Here is a 21,599-nt window from a genome sequence, read left to right as displayed (position 1 = left end):
TAAATAGAATCCTTTATGCATACGCCGAAAGGTGATTTACGTATTTCATATTGTATGAAAAACGTTGACATGAGTTGGACCAAGATCGGTACAAGACGATATCAATGCAAGCCCAGAATCAGAACCATGGCAACTGTCAAGTGAATCCTTAAGTATTTGAGAAATAATAAAGGATGGATTCCTCAAGAATGAGGAAGAATTAGGGTAACGTAATGGAAGCGTAAATGTATTAGATTATGAATCTAATCCATCATTGGATGTTTCTTCATTATGAATGAAGAGATAATTAGATATCTTTTTATTATGACTAAAGAGATATTTGGATGGAAACATTAAAAGTAATGACTTTAGTGTGTTCCATTATGCATGCAAAATATATTGCCATAAAGAAGCTTACAACAATGTTGTTTGGATGAGAAAGTTCATTTATGAACTCTCTATTCGGTTCCAACCAGAAAGTGTCTCTAGTGTACCGACACTACGACACTAATGGGGCGATAGCTCTGAAGGATGATTTTGTGAAACATGTTCATTTGAATAACATCTATAGCATGCATTTAACAATTAAAAGGCGGAATCTGAAGGGAAAAATATGACTTTAACACATGGGATTTCTAAATGACTAGCATGCATATACAATTCAAAATTTATATACATGAGCAACGGAAGCAATTTATCAAATAATATCAAAGCTATAGTCATGCAAATCCCCTTCAAGGTTCATAGGTTTATATATAATGCATCAAAACATTTTAGTAAAGAACAAAGTGTAGGTTTAGTCTTATACCTCTTGATCTAGACTTGAGACCAAGGATGGACCACCTCCAAGCCTTTTGTTCCTTGAAGTCCTTGAGCCTAGCCTCCCTCCTTGCCTCCTCCACTTTGTTAGTAAGAGTGCTCCAAGGTTCTCCTTTAGTCTCCAAAGGAGAAGACCTCTAAAGATCCACACCCACTAGTGTAGTGAGATGGATGGAGGAATAACCAAAAGGGTGAAAGATTGTTAGTTAAAACACCCTCTAGGTGGCCGGCCTTTGTGGTTTTAGAGAGATATATTCTTTTGCCTCTTTGTTGTTCAAAAACACACAAAAACCCTAAGGATTAAATTTCTATAAAGTTCCTTATATAGACAAAAAGAAACCTAGTCAACAACTTGACTAAATATCTCTCCCTCTCCACTTGCAAGGGCCGGCCCCTTTGTGTTGGTTTGGGCTTTGGGCTTTTATTTATTTCTAGTCATCCAATGCTTGAATAAAATCCCAATGGGTTTAGGCCCAATGGGCCCAATTAAACCCGAACATTTCTTTAAGCCCAAAACGATCTTTTATCGCTTTTATGATTTCTTTAGACTTTCTAAATTAATCACAACACTTAATTAATCCAATTAATTATTTCCATCATCCATTAATTACTCACTACAAGAGTGTATCGGTGTACAATCATTTTAGGTTTTAATTAGCAAGGCAGTGAGGTGATTGACATCAATTCAATTGATTATATTTAATCAAATCACTTGGTGAATTAAAAATTCATTTTAATTCACCTTTCTTCTTTGATGACTACATTTAATCATCTAGAAGAACTCACAAGCTATGAGTGACATCTAACCATATGTCATAGCTACCCAAGCTAATGTAGAAGTTGTTCGGAGAACCTATTCAGTTGGAATTACAATGTAATTTGATCCTTCTCTAAAACAATACTCTCAATTACATTATTAGGGTATGGATATATTATGTCAAACCCCTAATGTGATTATTCCTTCTTATATGATTCTATTGAGTCGTATAGGAACGCTTTCCTTTATTACGCTCGATACTTCGGCCGAAGATTCCCGAATCATATCTTAGAGTATTATTCCTCTCTAATCGAGGATTAGAGATTCCTTGTTGCGCATTCACTTGCCTTCATGACTAAGGGGCTTAACCCCAATTATGCCGTGGACATCCGCGAATGGGGTGACTTTGACATAATCAAAGATTAAGTACTTAGCCACAAGACAACGACGATGCCTCAGGTCAAAGGACTACTTACATTATTCCAACCATTAGAGTTACTTGCTTGACATGTGAGTAGACCTCCATGCAAGTACTCTCGTTCGATTCGTTCAGTGAACTCATTCCCTTAATGAGCACCTACATACTTGTCTTAGTGTCACAACACGAATGGGATGAGACTTTCCATCCTTCCATTTGAAGCGGACACAGTATGTACCGGTCTAAGCATTGTCAGTTTCCCTCTGACAATCCAATGACTAGGAACCTTTTGGACATAATGGTTATGTGAAGAAGGTCTCTGTAGTCTAACATCATTAGATTACTTCTTCAATCGATCCATTGTCCATGGATACACTATTTAGGACATATATCGTTTATTGAGATAGTCCTAATTCGTGTCTTTGCCATTTGATGTATAAGAGTCATCCATACATCGATTCATTTGTCCTGAAAGGTTTCTTCCAAAGATTGACTTTCAGGGCATATTTCCAACAGAATCATGCTTGCATGCATTCAAAAACAAAACATTACCCATGAAATTCAAAGCCTAGTAGATTGGTGAACCAAGACTCAACTCAAAACAAAGTGAGTTGAAATTTATACCTTTGTAGATTCCTCTTTGCATAAGCAAAGGCTATTCACCCAAAGAGAGGGCCTTCATTCCTTGCTTCTTAGATCCATGGATTTGGATGGAAGAATATGGTTCTCCAAGTTCCCAAAATTGAGAACCTCTAAGTGTCTACACCAAGGTTAGATTGGAGAAGAAATGAGTGACCTTGGAGGAGTGGGATTGCGAGCTAATCCCTCCAAGGGGGCCGGCCTCTTTAGAGAGAAATGAGAGCTTTGTGTTCTCTCCAATTTCCTAAAAGAAACCCTTTTTGAATTTTAGGCTATAAAGTTCTTTATATTGTCACTTCTTTAAATGACCTAAAGAACCAAAAACCCTAATTCAACACACATGGCCGGCCACATAAGGGATTTGGGCTTTTGGGCCTTTGTGAATCTTTATTCATTAAATTGTCATACAACTTAACTCAATGGGCTTGACGTTCGAAGCCCATTGGGCCTTAAGGTCCAAAACTATCCCGAGGTCTTTAACGAACTTATTCGTTTGATTAATTAACATATTAATTAATCCTTGCCATAAATAATTAAACAATTTAATTATTCTTACTCATCTCCATTGTTTCTTCAATCTCCACCTTACACGGTGTACGATCCATTAGGTTCCTTTTAGCGAGGCAGTGGGCGATTAAAACTCTTTCAAAACGATTGTGAATTGAAACTTACTTTCAATTCTCCCTTTAGTGTTTATACACGTTTAGGGCTTCCACAAACCAAGAATGACACCTAGCAGCATATCATGGTTACCCAAGCTAATCAGAAGAGGTGGAGAACCTATTCAGTTTAGGATTACAAATGCAATACGGTCTTTCTCTAATACAATACTCTTGACCACATTGTTTGGATTGATAGTTTATTCATGTCTACTATCCAATGTGATTCGTGTGCTTATATGATTACCTTGAATGTGATTTGGAACGACTTTCCCAAATCTCATTCATACTCTGGCCAGAGATTCTTAATCATATCATAGAGTATTCTCCCTCAAACAGTTTGAAGGTTAAAGATCCCTTGTTGCGCATTCACTTGCCTCCATAGCTAACTGGCTTAACCCTAACTATGCCGTGGACACCCTCCTTTTGGAGTGACTTTTGACATAATCAAAGATCAAGGACTTAACCACAAGACAACTATGATGCCTCAGGTCAAATGACTACTTTGCATTATCCTAACCATGAGTTCTCATGTGACATGAATATGAGAACTCTTCGTTGATCGTGTTCAGTGAACTCATTCTCTATTGAGCACCTACGTACTTGTCTTGATGTCACACACACCAATGACTCGAAACTAGTCACTCTCCGTGAGAGAAGACACAGCACGTACTGATCTTAACGGACTGTCAATGCCCATTTGGCAATCTTATGATCAGGAACGTTTAGGATGTGTCTACGAAAGAATGGTCTCATGAATCTAACTTCTTTAGATTGCATTCTCCCAATCACATATTCCTTGGACTTATCGTTTAATCATATAACATTTATATGAGACGGCTCAAACAATAATATGTGCCCTTGATATTAAACTAGATTAGTTTAACATGTGAAATGTCCGTAAGGTATCATCATATGATTGGTTTTAGGGCACATTTCCAACAAGCTCAAGTCGGGGAATCAAGGTCTCATCATCATCCGAACTCAAATGAGAGACTAAACCACATGATTAAGAATCATGTATAATGGTGACGTCGTTATTCTCAAGGTTGTTTCTATGGATAACATATAGATATCCATTGCCTAGGCCTACTACTCAGCTATTTTTGAAATGAGTACAGAAGAGGTATCATCATTGATGACCAAGCTGATTGGCTCTAGTGCAAGTGGGAGATTGTTGGAAATGTGCCTTAAAACCAATCATATGATGATACTTTACGGACATTTCACATGTTAAACTAATATAGTTTAATATCAAGGGCAAAGATTATTGTTTTAAGCCGTCTCATAAAAATGTTATATGTTTAAATGATAAGTCCAAGGAATATGTAATTAGGAGAATGTAATTTAAAGAAGTTAGATGCATGAGACCATTCTTTTCCGTATACATATCCTAAGCGTTCTTGATCATAGGATTGCCAATTGGGCATTGACATTCCGTTCAGATCAGTACGTGTTGTGTCTTCTCTCAGGGAGAGTGACTCGTCTCGAGTCATTGGTGTGATTGACACCAAGACAAGCATGTAGGTGCTCAATAGAGAATGAATTCACTGAACACGATCAACGAGGAGTTCTCATACTCATGTCACATGAGAACTCATGGTTGGGATAATGCAAAGTAGTCATTTGACCTGAGGCATCATAGTTGTCTTGTGGTTAGGTCCTTGATCTTTGACTATGTCAAAGTCACTCTGTCAGAGGGTGTCCACGGCATAGTTGGGGTTAAGTCACTTAGCCATGGAGGTAAGCGAATGCGCAACAAGGGATCTCTAACCTTCAAATTGTTTGAGGGAGAATACTCTATGATATGATTAAGAATCTTTGGCCTTAGTATGAATGAGATTTAGGAAGTCATTCCAAATCACATTCAAGGTAATCATATAAGTAAATGAATCACATTGGATAGTAGACATGATTAAACTATCAAACCAAACAATGTGGTAGAGATTGAAGAAACTACGGAAATGAGTAAGGATAATTAAATAGTTTAATTATTTATGGCAAGGATTAATTAATATGTTAATTTATCAAACGAATAAAGTTTGTTAAAGACCTCGGGTTAGTTTTGGGCCTCAAGGCCCAATAGGCTTCGAACGTCAAGCCCATTGACTTAAGTTGTATGACAACTTAATGACTAAATATTCACAAAGGCCTAAACAGCCCAATAACACCCTATTGCCGGCCATATTGATAAAGGAGTGGGTTTTTAACTTATTACAAGTTTGCCACTCCAATGAAGATAGGTATAAATATGACTTTATAGCCTTTTCTTCATTAGGGTTTTCTTTTACAGAAAAGATGAGAACACAATATCTCTCCCTTTCTCTATAAGAGGCCGGCCACCCTAGAGGATTTTAGCTAGCAATCTTACTTCCTCTAGGTCACTTATCTCTTCTTCAAGTCCATCCTTGCTGTGGAAAAATTAGAGGTTCTCAACTTTAGGAACCTGGAGAATCCTTTCAACCATCCTCATCCAAGAAATCCATGGATCTAAGAAGCAAAGAATGAAGGCCCTCTCCTTGGGTGATTAGCCTTTGCTTATGCAAAGAGGAATCAACAAAGATATAAAATCTCTCAACTCACTTTGTTCTTGAGTTGAGTCTTGGTTCACCTTTCTACTAGGCTTTGAATTTTGTGGGTAATGTTTTGTTTTTGAGTGCATACAAGCATGATTCCGCCTTTAAATGTTAATTGCAGGCCATAGATGTTGCTCAAATGAACATGTTTTTCACAAAATTTCTTTCAGCAACACTGTCAATAGATTCTTCAATGATGCTCTCGGCCAGATTATGCATTTTGAGGTTAGTAGCGTGTTCTTTATGCTCCACTCCAATTCCCTCATCTTTGGTGGTTCGAAATTCATCCTTCTTAATTGGTGCTAAATTTTCCTGCCCTACATCTTTTATTACATCAATGGAAAAACAAGAGCAAACATCATTAGAATTCTCAAGAGATTCAGGAATTTTAAAGTTAATCATATCGCCACCAAACGCCATTGTTAACGCTCCCTTGGCCACATCAATCTTGGTTTAAGCTATTTTCATGAAAGGTCGTCCAAGTAAGATTGATGATGGTGGAGAGTAGGCTGAATCCTCCATGTCAAGCACGTAGAAATCTGTAGGAAAAATCAAGTGGTCTACCTGCACCAAAGAATCCTCCAAAACTCCTTTCGGGTAGGCATTAGATCTATTGGCTAGTTGAATAATAACACCATTATTTTTAAGCTCTCTTAGAATCATAGATGCATAAACAGAATATGGCATGACATTAATTGATGCACCTAAATCTAGCATGGCATGTTCAAACCTTGTATTACCAATTACACAAGGGATAGTGAAATTACCTGGATCTTTGCATTTAGGTGGCAGCTTTCTTTGCAACATGGCAGGGACATTCTCACTCACATGTCCCACCCCTTTCTCTCGAATCCGTTTCCTTGTTGTAGAAAGCTTCTTTAAAAACTTAGCGTACTTCGGGATTTGCTTTATAGCATCAAGGAGTGGAATATTGACGTGCACTTTCCTGAACGTCTCCAGAATGTCTTTTTTCATCCTCTTCTTTCTTGGTTTGCATAAACCTGGTAGGAAAGGGCACATTTAGTGGAATAGAACTAGACAAATTCGAATTAGGACATACCTTCGTCGAATTGGATTATTTGGGAAGTGTAGGAGTGCATGACAAGGTTGTTTCCTTCCTTGCCGTGGGTGTGTGTTGGACATCCTCCTGTTGTTGCAGCTTTTCGTCCTCCATTTGGGTAGATTTTGATGGTTAGGGGTCCGTTCCAACTTCTTTTCCACTTCTCAACCTAATGGCCTTGACGGATTCAAATCCTCCCCTTGGATTCACAACGGTTGTGCTAGGCAGTTTGTCTTGCTCTTTGAATTGCCCCATGAACTCCACCATTTGGCCCATTTGTTTCTTCAATTCTTCCACCTCCTTAGCTTGATTGAGCATTGTTTTGTTTTGATTTTGCTGCCCCTACACCAAAGAAGTTAGTATTTGAACAATTTGATCATTATCCATGGATGTACCTGAATTGGTTTGGGTAGATTATGGTTGGACTTATGGTGGAGCGTATGGCCTTTGATACATCCCAGGGGGTTGTGGCCGAAATCCTTCTTGTTAGGCAAGTTGTTGTGCTTCTCTCCACTTGAAATTTGGGTGATCTCTCCACCCCGGATTGTAAGTGTTGGAGTAGGGATCATTATATTGCTGATTGTGGCCTTGAAAACCCACGGAATTGAGGGTTTCCCAACCTCCATTCTCAATCAATTGAGGGCATTGGTCATTGAGATGTCCTTGCATAGAACACACGCCACAAACACTTGGTCCTTGTATCTTCATCCCTTTGGCCATCTGAGATATAATAGAAGTGAGGTTAGTTAATTGTGATTGAATGTCAGACATAGAACTTACCTCGTTGACTTGCTGCCGTGGGGGGTCTCTTTGTCCACGTCATTCGTATTGTTGTGTATTCAACGCTCGGTTGGTAATTAGGGTCTTTGCATCCATTGGTGGTTTGTCAACCAATGTACCTGTTGCTGAAGCATCTAGCATTTGTCGCTCAATTAGAAGAAGTCCTTCGTAAAACTATTGAAGTAGAAGTTCTTCTTTCATTTGATGTTGAGGACATGAGGCAACAAGAGCCTTAAAACGCTCATAGTATGCTGGAAATGACTCTCTTTGGCTTTGTTGAATGCCATTAATCTTCTTCCTCAAGAGAATGACTCTCGAAGTGGGGAAGAACTTCTCTAAAAATGCCCTCTTCATGTTTTCCCAATAAGTGACCGTTCCAGGTGCTAATTCATAAAGCTAATCTTTAGCCTTTTTCCAAAAGAGAGAATGGAAAGGCCTTCATCATCAAAATGTTCCCATCGACATTGATGAGTGTCATGCTCAAACAAACCGCTTCAAACTCCTTAAGATGCTTGTTTGGATCTTCCATGGACAGTCCATGGTATTTGGGAATGTGATGCAACAAGCTCGACTTCAATTCGAACTCATTGGTCTTGCCTTGAGTAGCCAGGGGTATTGAATGCAAAGGGGTGCGGCACTGGCCAACCTCGAGGCTGAGAGTTCATTGATTGTACGATTGTCTGATGTCATGGCTTCCTCTTCTTCGAATTCCTCTTCAATTTCCACTTCAGATTCAGAACTAGAACTAGGTGGATTAGGTTCTGGCTACTTCCTTTTCCTTTTCAAAGCTCTTTCAAAATCGTCGTCAAACTCCAAGATATTTGCACTAATATGTTGAGAACTTTGAGTCATAAACTAGTACCTAAAACAAAGAAAACTAGACAAAACAAAATTAGAAACACAATTAAAAGGTACGAACAAAAACAAAGAAGGATTAGCAATTTTGCTAATCCCCGGCAATGGTGCCAAAATTTGATGTGAAAATTAACTTGACACACAAGTTAAACCCTATTGATGACAATTGTAGCAAAGATGTAAGTAGGGATCGTTCTAGACCAGGGATTAACTAGGGATGCTAATCTATTAAAAACTGACTTAAAACACAAAATTAATCTTAAAAACAGAAAACTAGACTCTAGCACTCTTAACTAGACTTAAAAACACTAAACAAGACTCTTAGGACTGAAAACTGACTCAAAACACTCAAAACAGCAAAACTAACTTAAAAAGACTCAAAGCAGGTTCTAAGGATTATTTAGACGAAATTAACACTAGTGAGACTCTAAACACTAATTTGGACAGATTAAAACACCTTTTTAACTAATCTAAGACACTTAATTGAAAGGGGGGTTGATCTGGACGAATTTGATTAAACTAAATAGATTGTAAACTAAAGCAAACTAGATATGAAATTGGGTAAATTGAATGGTGAAATAAGTTAGTTAGAGGATCCTTTTCCACACATAAACATATGCAATATAAATCGATTTCCAGTATTGTTTCTTTAAACATTGAACAACAATGCCCCAAATTAATCGTGAATGCACAAATTAACTCTCAGATTTCCCTAAATTCATTAAATTGAATGGACAACGCATCGCAACCAAATTATTCTCATCAAGTTCCTTATATGAACAACATGATAGATATACATTGAAAGATCATTAAGTTCCATGGAAATCATAAGCATTGACAAGGCAATTATAACTATGAACTGCATGATACTCTAGCCAAGAATCTACTTAACACGATTGTGACTAACAATCTCCATTACTTATAATTATATGTTCCTAGCGATTAGGTGAAAGTCCCTTATAATTTAGCATCAGATTCATGCATGCAAACTAAGTATGCATCCTTAATCAACACACAAGAATAAGTTATCAATCAAATAGATAGGTAAATCACATTCATGTTTTACAAAACAATAACTGAAAGGAATCAATTCATATTAACATATGTCCATGGCTTCGAATTCACCACTAACTAATAAGAACTTAGTTACACATGTTCATAGCAATTGAAAACCAAATTGAAATAAACATTGAAATTAAAACGAGGGAAGAAAGAACTCTTAGAACTCACAAGGATGCAGGTGGCTTGTGCACAAGGTCCTCCTTCATCAATGGAAGGCACATCAAGGGTATCTTCTTCTCCAAAGTTACGGCACAGGTTGTAGAATGGTGTATAGGGTGTGGCAAGATGTGTTTCTGAATGGTAGGGGGTGGTGACGAATTTTGGCTGAAATTATGTATATATAGGCTCGGCCAAACCCTAGGGTGAATCAGATTAGGGTTAGACATTAGCACACTAAGAGAATTAGGGCCCTAGGGTACGACAAAGGTGTTTAAATCCATTAAGGAAGAGGTTTGGCCCAATTAATTTCTGAAAAGGATCTGCATAACCCAAATCCACAAGGAAAAAGGCTAATTAAATCAGAATCCAAAGGGAATTGGGTGAGGAAAGGCACGACAAGAATTGGAAGGAATGGGAATTGCTTGCAAGGCAAGGCAAAAGCCTTCTAGAAGGGAATAGGCGCCCCTTTTGTAAGGTTTCTAGAAACAATGCGTTTTGTGGCTGATTTGGGACTTCCAGAAGGGAATGCTTCTAGAAATAGCTTTTTGAAATAGATATTTAGGTCCCCTTGCAGTTAGAATTAAGGCATGATAAGATTAGGATAGGATAAGATAAGATAAGGTTAATTTGGATAAGATAAGATAAGGTTAATTTGGATAAGATAAGGTTGGATAAGGTTTTGGATAATGTTTCTTCTTTTGAGCTGATTCCTTATCTTCTTTGTCTTGAATTTAATTTCTTCATCTCCTTATCAGATTCCTAGCCTTTTGAACTCCAAAAACGTCCATCCATCTTAGCCCATACATGTGCTGTCCAATTAGTACCCAAAACTGCTCCAAAATGCTCCAAAATGCACTTTCTTGCCAACTTTGTCATTTGGACCTACAAACACACGAAAATAGCTTAAATCACTATAATAAACACAAACTAACTACGAAAACGCAAGAAAACAAGCTACCTAAGTCGCATAAATATGCTCCTATCACCATGACATATATATATATATATATATATGTTATAAAATACTATGAGATGCTTGAGTTTAGATTTCATCGTGATATATCCATGTGCGTATTAATATAAATGATTACTGTGAACAACGAACGGCTTGATCCCTGCTTAGGGTATGTAGGCAATCTAACGAGACGTTAGATGTAGCCATATAAGAAATGAGATTAAATAATCGAGATCAAAGCCTTGTTTAAGGGGAATTGAGCAAAGTGTGTGGGCTTTTGGTTTTAAGGATATATATATATATATACATTTGATGTTTTTTCCCAGAAAATGCAATTAAACGATTTATACTTTAAAAATGCCATGCCTACTGAATAATGCTTAAACGATGAGTTGAATTGTTTGCATATATATATGTTGGAAATGTGCCCTAAAACCAATCATATGATGATACTTTACGGACATTTCACATGTTAAACTAATCTAGTTTAATATCAAGGGCAAAGATTATTGTTTGAGCCGTCTCATATAAATGTTATATGCTTAAACGATAAGTCCAAGGAATATGTGATTGGGAGAATGCAATCTAAAGAAGTTAGATTCATGAGACCATTCTTTCGTAGACACATCCTAAACGTTCCTGATCATAGGATTGCCAATTGGGCATTGACAGTCCGTTAAGATCAGTACATGCTGTGTCTTCTCTCAGGGAGAGTGACTAGTCTCCAGTCATTGGTGTGTGTGACATCAAGACAGTACGTAGGTGCTCAATAGAGAATCAGTTCACTGAACACGATAAACGAAGAGTTCTCCTATTCATGTCACATGAGAACTCATGATTGGGATAATGCAAAGTAGTCCTTTGACCTGAGGCATCATAGTTGTCTTGTGGTTAAGTCTTTGATCTTTGATTATGTCAAACTCACTCCATCAGGAGGGTGTCCACAGCATAGTTAGGGTTAATTGTTGGAAATGTGCCCTAAAACCAATCATATGATGATACTTTACGGACATTTCACATGTTAAACTAATCTAGTTTAATATAAAGGGCAAAGATTATTGTTTGAGCCGTCTCATATAAATGTTATATGCTTAAACGATAAAGTCCAAGGAATATGTGATTGGAAGGATGTAATCTAATGAAGTTAGATTCATGAGACCATTCTTTCGTAGACACATCCTAAATGTTCCTGATCATAGGATTGCCAATTGGGCATTGACAGTCCGTCAAGATCGGTACGTGCTATGTCTTCTCTCAGGGAGAGTGACTAGTCTCGAGTCATTGGTGTGTGTGACATCAAGACAAGTACGTAGGTGCTCAGTAGAGAATGAGTTCACTGAACGTGATCAACGAAGAGTTCTCATACTCATGTCACATGAGAACTCATGTTTGGGATAATGCAAATTAGTCCTTTGACCTGAGGCATCACAGTTGTCTTGTGGTTAAGTCCTTGATCTTTGATTATGTCAAAGTCACCCCATCGGGGTGTCCACGGCATCGTTGGGGTTAAGCCACTTAGCCATGGAGGCAAGTGAATGCGCAACAAGGGATCTCTAACCTTCAAACTGTTTGAGGGAGAATACTCTATGATATGATTTAGAATCTCTGGCCAGAGTATGAATGAGATTTAGAAAAGTCGTTCTAAATCACATTCAAGGAAATCATATAAGCACACCAATCACATTGGATAGTAGACATGAATAAATAAACTATCAAACCAAACAATGTGGTCAGGAGTATTAGATTAGAGAAAGACCGTATTGCATTTGTAATCCCAAACTGAATAGATTTTCTCTACCTCTTCTGATTAACTTGGGTAACCATGATATGCTGCAAGGTGTCACTCATGGTTTGTGGAAGCCCTAAACGTGTGTAATCACTAAAGGGAGAATTGAAAGTAAGTTTCAATTCACAATCGATATAAAATGGTTTTAATCGCCCACTGCCTCGCTAAAAGTGTTGGAAATGTGCCCTAAAGCCAATCATATGATGATACTTTACGGACATTTTACATGTTAAACTAATCTAGTTTAACTATAAAGGGCAAAGATTATTGTTTGAGCCGTCTCATATAAATGTTATATGCTTAAACGATAAAGTCCAAGGAATATGTGATTGGGAGAATGTAATCTAATGAAGTTAGATTCATGAGACCATTCTTTCGTACACACATCCTAAATGTTCCTGATCATAGGATTGCCAATTGGGCATTGACAGTCCGTCAAGATCGGTACGTGCTATGTCTTCTCTCAGGGAGAGTGACTAGTCTCGAGTCATTGGTGTGTGTGACATCAAGACAAGTACGTAGATGCTCAGTAGAGAATGAGTTCACTGAACGTGATCAACGAAGAGTTCTCATACTCATGTCACATGAGAACTCATGTTTGGGATAATGCAAATTAGTCCTTTGACCTGAGGCATCACAGTTGTCTTGTGGTTAAGTCCTTGATCTTTGATTATGTCAAAGTCACCCCATCGGGGTGTCCACGGCATCGTTGGGGTTAAGCCACTTAGTCATGGAGGCAAGTGAATGCGCAACAAGGGATCTCTAACCTTCAAACTGTTTGAGGGAGAATACTCTATGATATGATTTAGAATCTCTGGCCAGAGTGTGAATGAGATTTGGGAATGCGTTCCGAATCACATTCAAGGAAATCATATAAGCACACGAATCACATTGGATACTAGACATGAATAAATAAACTATCAAACCAAACAATGTGGTCAAGAGTATTGTATTAGAGAAAGACCGTATTGCATTTGTAATCCCAAACTGAATAGGTTTTCTCTACCTCTTCTGATTAGCTTGGGTAACCATGATATGCTGCAAGGTGTCACTCATGGTTTGTGGAAGCCCTAAACGTGTATAAACACTAAAGGGAGAATTGAAAGTAAGTTTCAATTCACAATCGATTTGAAATGGTTTTAATCGCCCACTGCCTCGCTAAAAGGAACCTAATGGATCGCACACCATAAGAGGTGGAGATTGGAGATTAAACGGAGATGAGTAAGAATGATTAAATGGTTTAATCATTTATTTATGGCAAGGATTAATTAATATGTTAATTAATCAAACGAATAAGTTCGTTAAAGACCTCGGGATAGTTTTGGACCTTAAGGCCCAATGGGCTTCGAACGTCAAGCCCATTGACTTAAGTTGTATGACAACTTAATGAATAATGATTCACTAAGACCCAAAAGCCCAAACAACACCCCATGGCCGGCCATTTAGAGGAAGGGTAGTGAACTTGCTTTAATTACAAGTTTGCCACTCAAATGAATAAAGGTATAAATATGACTTTATAGCCTTTTATTCATTAGGGTTTCTTTTAGAGAAAATTGGTGAGAACTTGTCTCTCCATTTTCTCTCTAGGAGGCCGGCCCCTTGGGGGGTGCATCTTGCAATCCCACTACTCCAAGGTCACTCATTTCTTCTCCAATCTCTCCTTGGTGAAGAGACTTAGAGGTTCCCTACTTTGGGAACTTGGAGAAACCTATTCTTCCATCCAAAAATATAGATTTAAGATGCAAGGAATGAAGGCCCTCTCTTTGGGTGATTAGCCTTTGCTTATGCAAAGAGGAATCTACAAAGGTATATATATTTCAACTCACTTTGTTTTGAGTTGATTAATGGTTCACCAATCTACTAGGCTTTGAATTTCTTGGTTAATGTTTTGTTTTTAAGTGCTTGCTAGCATGATTCCGCCTTTAATTGTTAATTGCATGCTATATGTTGTTGCTTAAATGAACTTGTTTTCACAAAATCATCCTTCAAAAAGGAACCTAATGGATCGCACACCGTGTAAGGTGGAGATTGAAGAAACAATGGAGATGAGTAAGAATGATTAAATGGTTTAATCATTTATTTATGGCAAGGATTAATTAATATGTTAATTAATCAAACGAATAAGTTCGTTAAAGACCTCGGGATAGGTTTTGGACCTTAAGGCCCAATGGGCTTCGAACGTCAAGCCCATTGACTTAAGTTGTATGACAACTTAATGAATAATGATTCACAAAGGCCCAATTAGTCCCAAATATCCTAATGGCCGGCCATTTAGAGGAAGGGTAGTGAACTTGCTTTAATTACAAGTTTGCCAGTCAAATGAATAAAGGTATAAATATGACTTTATAGCCTTTTATTCATTAAGGGTTTCTTTTAGAGAAAATTGGTGAGAACTTGTCTCTCCATTTTCTCTCTAGGAGGCCGGCCCCTTGGGGGGTGCATCTTGCAATCCCACTACTCCAAGGTCACTCATATCTTCTCCAATCTCTCCTTGGTGAAGAGACTTAGAGGTTCCCTATTTTGGGAACTTGGAGAAACCTATTCTTCCATCCAAATCCATAGATTTAAGATGCAAGGAATGAAGGCCCTCTCTTTGGGTGATTAGCCTTTGCTTATGCAAAGAGGAATCTTCAAAGGTATAAATTTCAACTCACTTTGTTTTGAGTTGATTAATGGTTCACCAATCTACTAGGCTTTGAATTTCTTGGTTAATGTTTTGTTTTTAAGTGCATGCTAACATGATTCCGCCTTTAATTGTTAATTGCATGCTTATAGATGTTACTTAAATGAACATGTTTTCACAAAATAATCCTTCAAGTGGTATCAGAGCCTAGGTCTAGTAGTTGGTGAATCCTTTTGGGTTTTGTAGTTCATAGTTTGTGATTTAAAAGTTGTAATTGTTACAAGCTTTATTCTTGTTTCTTTGAATGTAAATTTTGTTAGAAAATTTGCCATCTCAAATGTTGTAGATGTAGTTCATATGAGCATGAATATTGGAGCTAAAATTTGGTGCCATGACTTTGGGGATTTTCGGCCAAATCCAAAGGGTGGAATTTTGGGTTCTTGTTTGACTTGTTAAAAGTGTTTTCAAGTGACTTTTGGAACCCCTATGTACCCTATTTTGGTTAGATGTTATTTCCCTAAAGTTTGAATGGTTTTGGAATGTTTTTGGGTGAAAAATGTTCATGGAAATTTTTTGTGTTTTTCATGAATGTTCTTCAATGTTCTTGACATTTTTGCCAAGAACAAAAAGTTAGGTGTTTTGATTCAAAGTTTTGGTTAATTTCATAAAGTCTTTGTTTTGTGTTGATTGGTGTGAAATATCTATCATCAAAACATTTATAATTTTTGAAAGGTGATAGAAATTGTGATGGGTGTGTAAGACTTACACACCTTACACACCACATGCATGGTTTAATGATTTACACCAACCAAAAACCACTTGCAAGGCTTTATGAAATTGTTGAAGAAATTTCCAAATTTTTGTGGACTTATCTCCACTCCCATTCCCTCTCTAAAAACCGGCCCTCCCTCAATGGGAGAACTTTTGGGGCCTTTTATGCAATTACATAAAGTTTTGATACTTTTGTGTATTTGCACTTTGGCCCAAAAGTTTACGTTTTTACGTTTAGGTCCAAAAACGCTAAAGGACAAATTGTTTTGCTCCTTTAATGAAGTTTTTACATTGATTAAATTTTGGGTTCTATTGTAATTACATGAAGTAGTGGACTTTTGTGTCTTTACAAAGTGACCCCAAAAGTTTTGCAACATAGCCCAAAAGTTGAGGTTAATTGCTTAATGACCCAAATAAGTTGTGGTTATTGCATGATGGCCCAAATTAGGTTGAGAACAAAATTGTTTTGTCTCTTTAAATGAGAATTGGATTTTCATTTTGTTTAGCTCCATTTAAATCAATTTTATGGATACAAAAACCAAATGAAAATGTTGCATTCAATTTAATTAGTTAAAGTGTTAATTAATTAAAGGGTGATTGTGAACCTAAGCCTAATATAATTGAGCTATGTGAAAGGCCGTTTCAAATTTGTTTGAACCATGGGAATGTGTAGATTAGATTTTGGTTGTAATTTGATTTGATCAAATGTTGTAAAAGGGCTTAAGCTCTTCTTTACTTTAAAGTAATTTGTTTTATGCAAATGTTGTAATGAGCATAAGCTCACCTTTACTTTGAAGTACTTCTTTCTTGCTTTATTTGATATGCATGAAAATGAAGTAGTTGGGTCCAACGCCCCTAAGACAACACGCCTTAATGTGATTAAACGCGTAACTAAAATCAATCACCATCCCTAGACCGAGATTCAACACAAGGCTCGTGTTGAATCTAAACAAAGGTTCATAGTCATCCTAAGGCCCTAAGGCAACTATATAGTCCATCAAATGAATGCAAAGGTTATGTTAGTAGTATCATATACTCTTGCTTTAAAAACCGTTTTATAAGCATAGTGGGAGTATTATATACAACTAAAAACAATCATATGGACTAATAGTTGTAATAGGACCAAAATTGTTTTAATAGAGATTAAAATGTATGTTTATATGTGATGAGACCTAAAACCCTCAACCAAACCAATATTAAGTTGAAAAGCGTGAGAGTGCTTTGAACACTCTTTCGTGGCCTTCCACCGTGGTAGGCTTCAATCGTTTGTGACTCATACAATGTATTCGTCCAGTTCTGGGGTTGCAAAGTATGTGCTTACATTCAGGAGAAGCCTATAAACATATGATGAAGAGAAAGTAGGCAACGAGTATGGCCAATATGGAGTTCTTCTGAGGCCATTCTTGAACCCCTACTTGAACAAGCATGGTGGGAATGACTTAACTAAGTGCAATGGTGCCAATATGGAGTTCTTCTGAGGCATCATTCTCTAGAGGCCAAATAAGATGGGTACTTGCATTAGTTGCAAATGAGTAAGCGTACTATCTCATTATTATTGTTGCTAGCCAATATGGAGTTCTTCTGAGGTGGGCTTGGTAATAGTGAGCCTCCCATAACCTACTAGGAGTTTCATCCAAAACTCTCGAATTCCAACGAGGGATATGGAATTTGCCAAAAATAGTGGGTGTTGCTATTTGATTTAAAGACCCGAATCAAATGGCTTAAAATCAATCAATTTATATTCGTTATGTATTTGTTTACCAATATATTTGCAAACGCTATCCAACACTTGACAAAGAAAAGCCGAATGCTTTAGTTTCCGGACTTGGTAACACAATCCCAAAGATTGTCTTAAATGGATTGTATATGTACCTAAATAGTCTCATCCTCACAATCTTCCTAATGATAATGTATCATTGGAAGAACATGTTAGAAAGGTCTACATGAAGAGGACAATACAAACAACCAATGCTTAATCCTTTGTTAAATGAACAAAGGAACTTACGAAGATTAGCATAATGACAAGGACACTTTTAGTGTTATTAGTTCTTCACTTACAAATCGTTGTATGAAGAAATAATAGTTGCTTTGAACAACCCTTAGTCAATGCAAACACTAGTGCTTGTTTCTTTGTTAAATGAACAAAGAACTTGAGAAGAAAGCACAAAGGCATGGACACTTTATGTGCCATGTTTCTTCACTTACAAATTGTTGTATGAAGAAATGAGAGTTGCCTTGTACAACTCTTGAAGGTTTGTAATTATGTTTAGAACATAATGGTTGGTTGACAAAAATAGTCCATTAACATGGACTTATAATGATTTTGAATCATTAAGTGTTGAAGTGATAAACCACTTAATGAGACGGAAACTAGGCAAGGACTTCACCTAAGTGCCCCTATCCTAATGGTTCACTAAGTTTATTGTAAACTATGTAGTGAACAATAACCACATGCTCTCCAAAATGTTTGATGTGTATAACACAATTGAAATAAGTTTCAAGAGAGATAGTGGGAGTTTAGGGACCTTGACTATGGTAGTCAAAGGAGAAGTCAAATGAAGAAAGCGAAATAACTCCAAGGGAACAAACTTTCTTTATGAAAGGATGGACATTGGAAGGGGTATTTGCAAGAAATGTCTTGTAAGTGTCAAGAACACACCTTTCGAAGGTGTTGTAAATTGTTCTTGAATAGTTCAAAACAGTTGGTTCTTCTACTTGAATGCTTGATTCCGTATTAGTAACTATGTTTTACAATCGTTGTAAAAGTGTGACTAATAAGAAGTAGAAGATTAATGAGAGAAGAGAAAGTACTTCACATTCGAAACGTGAATCAAATGTAGATCTCTGCGAAAGCAGATGGTACTTACTTCCTCATATGAACTACCAAAGAAATTGGAAAAACCAAAGATTGTCTTTACATTCCAATTTTAAGGAACTAAATTCCGTCACTATGTGAAATGGATAAATGTTTTGTTTGACAAAACATTGTTCTTTATTAATCAATTATTGGATTATGGTAATCTAATTGATTGTCTCTATAGTAGAGATAATATGGTGGTGTTAACTGTTTAGAACATAATGATGCTTAAAACCCAAAAGGTTGCAAGGTAGTGACTAATCCCAACTAAATTGTGATTCCTCTAAAAACATAAATTACGAGTTGGTAATAAATGGATGCTTTGGATTGTTAGATCCGGATCCAATACCTTCTTGTTAAAATTGTATAGAGGCGAAATGTTCGAATCTTTATTCTTTTGGAAAGAAGAAAGAATCACAAAGTTGTTGAGGTTAATTCACTTAGATGTTAGTGGCACTTGACCACAAACATAATACTACTCATGTTGGATGACATTCACCGAAGATCACCCTCGGTTGGACTATAGTTTATTTAAATAAACATAAGTCCGAATACTTTGCAAAAGGTTTCAAAGAATTCAAGTAATGTAAGTTGATGAGTAAGACGTCCAAAGTATTTACCTCCTTAGATTTGATCCAAGATAAGGTAATACTTTAGAACAGTTTCCTTGAAAGATATTAAGGAAATAAGCATCATAAGATAATGTATTTCTCCATTAGGAGAAGAACGAACTCGAATGAGATTTAGTTCGTTAGATGTTATCTATTACCCATATATAGGATATATACTTCTAAAACAATATGATTGTAAATTAGAAGATCTTCCAATATTTTCATGACTCCATAAGATGTAGTTGGAAAGAAAGACAAAATCTTAAAACATGTTAAGATTTGGGGTTGTGTGCTAATAAGCAATATTTGTTTGATAACAATCTTGTGGGATATCCTTAAATTAACTTTTGGATATCGCTTCTATATACCAACTAACAAATGTTGTTTTGTTGGGTAGTTCATTGTAATCCTACAATGTGATTTGCCTAAGAGAAAATGAACGAGGGATAGAACTCAAAGAATGGTTCTTTGAGAGACAAGATAATAATCAACAAATATAAAAACCTAGTTCCTATACCAAAAGCTCCAAGGTAATCGAGAAGGATTTATAAACCGTCTCAGTTGAATGGTTTGAACTTTATGACCAGGTCATAGAGTTGCACCTCTTAATTCGAAAGAAATAAGAATGAAAATCCTTATGACTACATTGAGTGCATATACGATATATACTCAAGGAAATGGTAAAGTACCATTTGACCCGAAATAATGAAAACCCCATAGCTAATTGGTAGCTTAAGGTGACTACAATAAAAGAGAATGGTTGACTTTGAAGGAACCATTTTTGACGTAGTCTTAGTTTCAATTAATTCGAAGATTGCTAGCTACAACTAAATGGTGATTCAATGTTTGGACATAATATAGGTTTCCGAAACCATTATTAAGATAGTCTTGATAATATATGTCTAAAACTATGAATCACAAGACATGTAAGTTGTAGAGATCCATCCATCATGGATCTTAGCAAGCTAGTGGGAGCTATAAGCGTCTTATGAGAGAAAGGTCAAATCGTTTGATTTCTCATAAAGATGTAAATGAATCTTTTGTTTACTAGGTTTACAAAAGATTAGTGGGAGTTAATCACATTCCTAAATTTGTATATATATATGTATAAATATATATGTGATATATATGTGTATATATATATGATATATTAATTTTGGAAATGAAAAGAATATTTCTTCGTTAAAGTTATGACTTTAGGCATTCTATAACGATAGAATGTATATGGGAAACATAGTCTATATATACATGGGATGGAAATCTATATTGATAGATTTCAAGATATAATTTGATTATATCAATCCCTAATAATAGACAAAAGATGCTAGGAAGTTTCTCATATGATAATAAACTTCAATTAGAAGGATGACTCTAGTGTGACTAGTAAGTTGCCCTTCTCAAAGGGAACGTGCCCTTTTGACTCCCAAAGAAATAATGCGTAAATAGAATCCTTTATGCATACGCACAAAGGTGATTTATGTATTTCATATTGTATGAAAAACATTGATATGAGTTGTACTTAGAACGGTACAAAACGATATCAGTGCAAGCCCAGGATCAGAACCATGGCAACTGTCAAGTGAGTCCTTAAGTATTTAAGAAATACTAAAGGATAGATTCCTCAAAGATCGAGGAAGAATTAGAGTAACGTAATGGAAGCGTAAATGTATTAGATTATGAATCTAATCCATCATTGGATGTTTCTTCATTATGAATGAAGAGATAAACAGATATCTCTTTATTATGACTAAAGAGATATTTGGATGGAAACATTAAAGTAATGACTTTAGTGAGTTCCATTATGAATGCAAGATATATTGCCATATAGAAGTTTGCAACAATGTTGTTTGGATGGGAAAGTTCATTTATGAACTCTCTATTCGGTTCCAACCAGAAAGTGTATGACACTAATGGGGCGATAGCTCAAGCCAGGGAATCAAGGTCTCATCAAGATCCGAACTCATATGAGAGACTAAACCACATGATTGAGAATCATGTATAATGGTGACGTCGTTATTCTCAAGGTTGCTTCTATGGATAACATATAGATATCCATTGCCTAGGCCTACTATTCAGCCATTTATGAAATGACTACAAAAGAGGTATCATCACTAATGACTAAGCTGATTGGCTCTAGTGCAAGTGGGAGATTGTTGGAAATGTGCCCTAAAACCAATCATATGATGATACTTTACGGACATTTCACATGTTAAACTAATCTAGTTTAATATAA

This window comes from Malus sylvestris, chromosome 6 (genome assembly GCF_916048215.2).
Source record: "Malus sylvestris chromosome 6, drMalSylv7.2, whole genome shotgun sequence".
Lineage (NCBI taxonomy): Eukaryota > Viridiplantae > Streptophyta > Magnoliopsida > Rosales > Rosaceae > Malus > Malus sylvestris.
Note: the sequence above shows the minus strand (reverse complement) of the source record.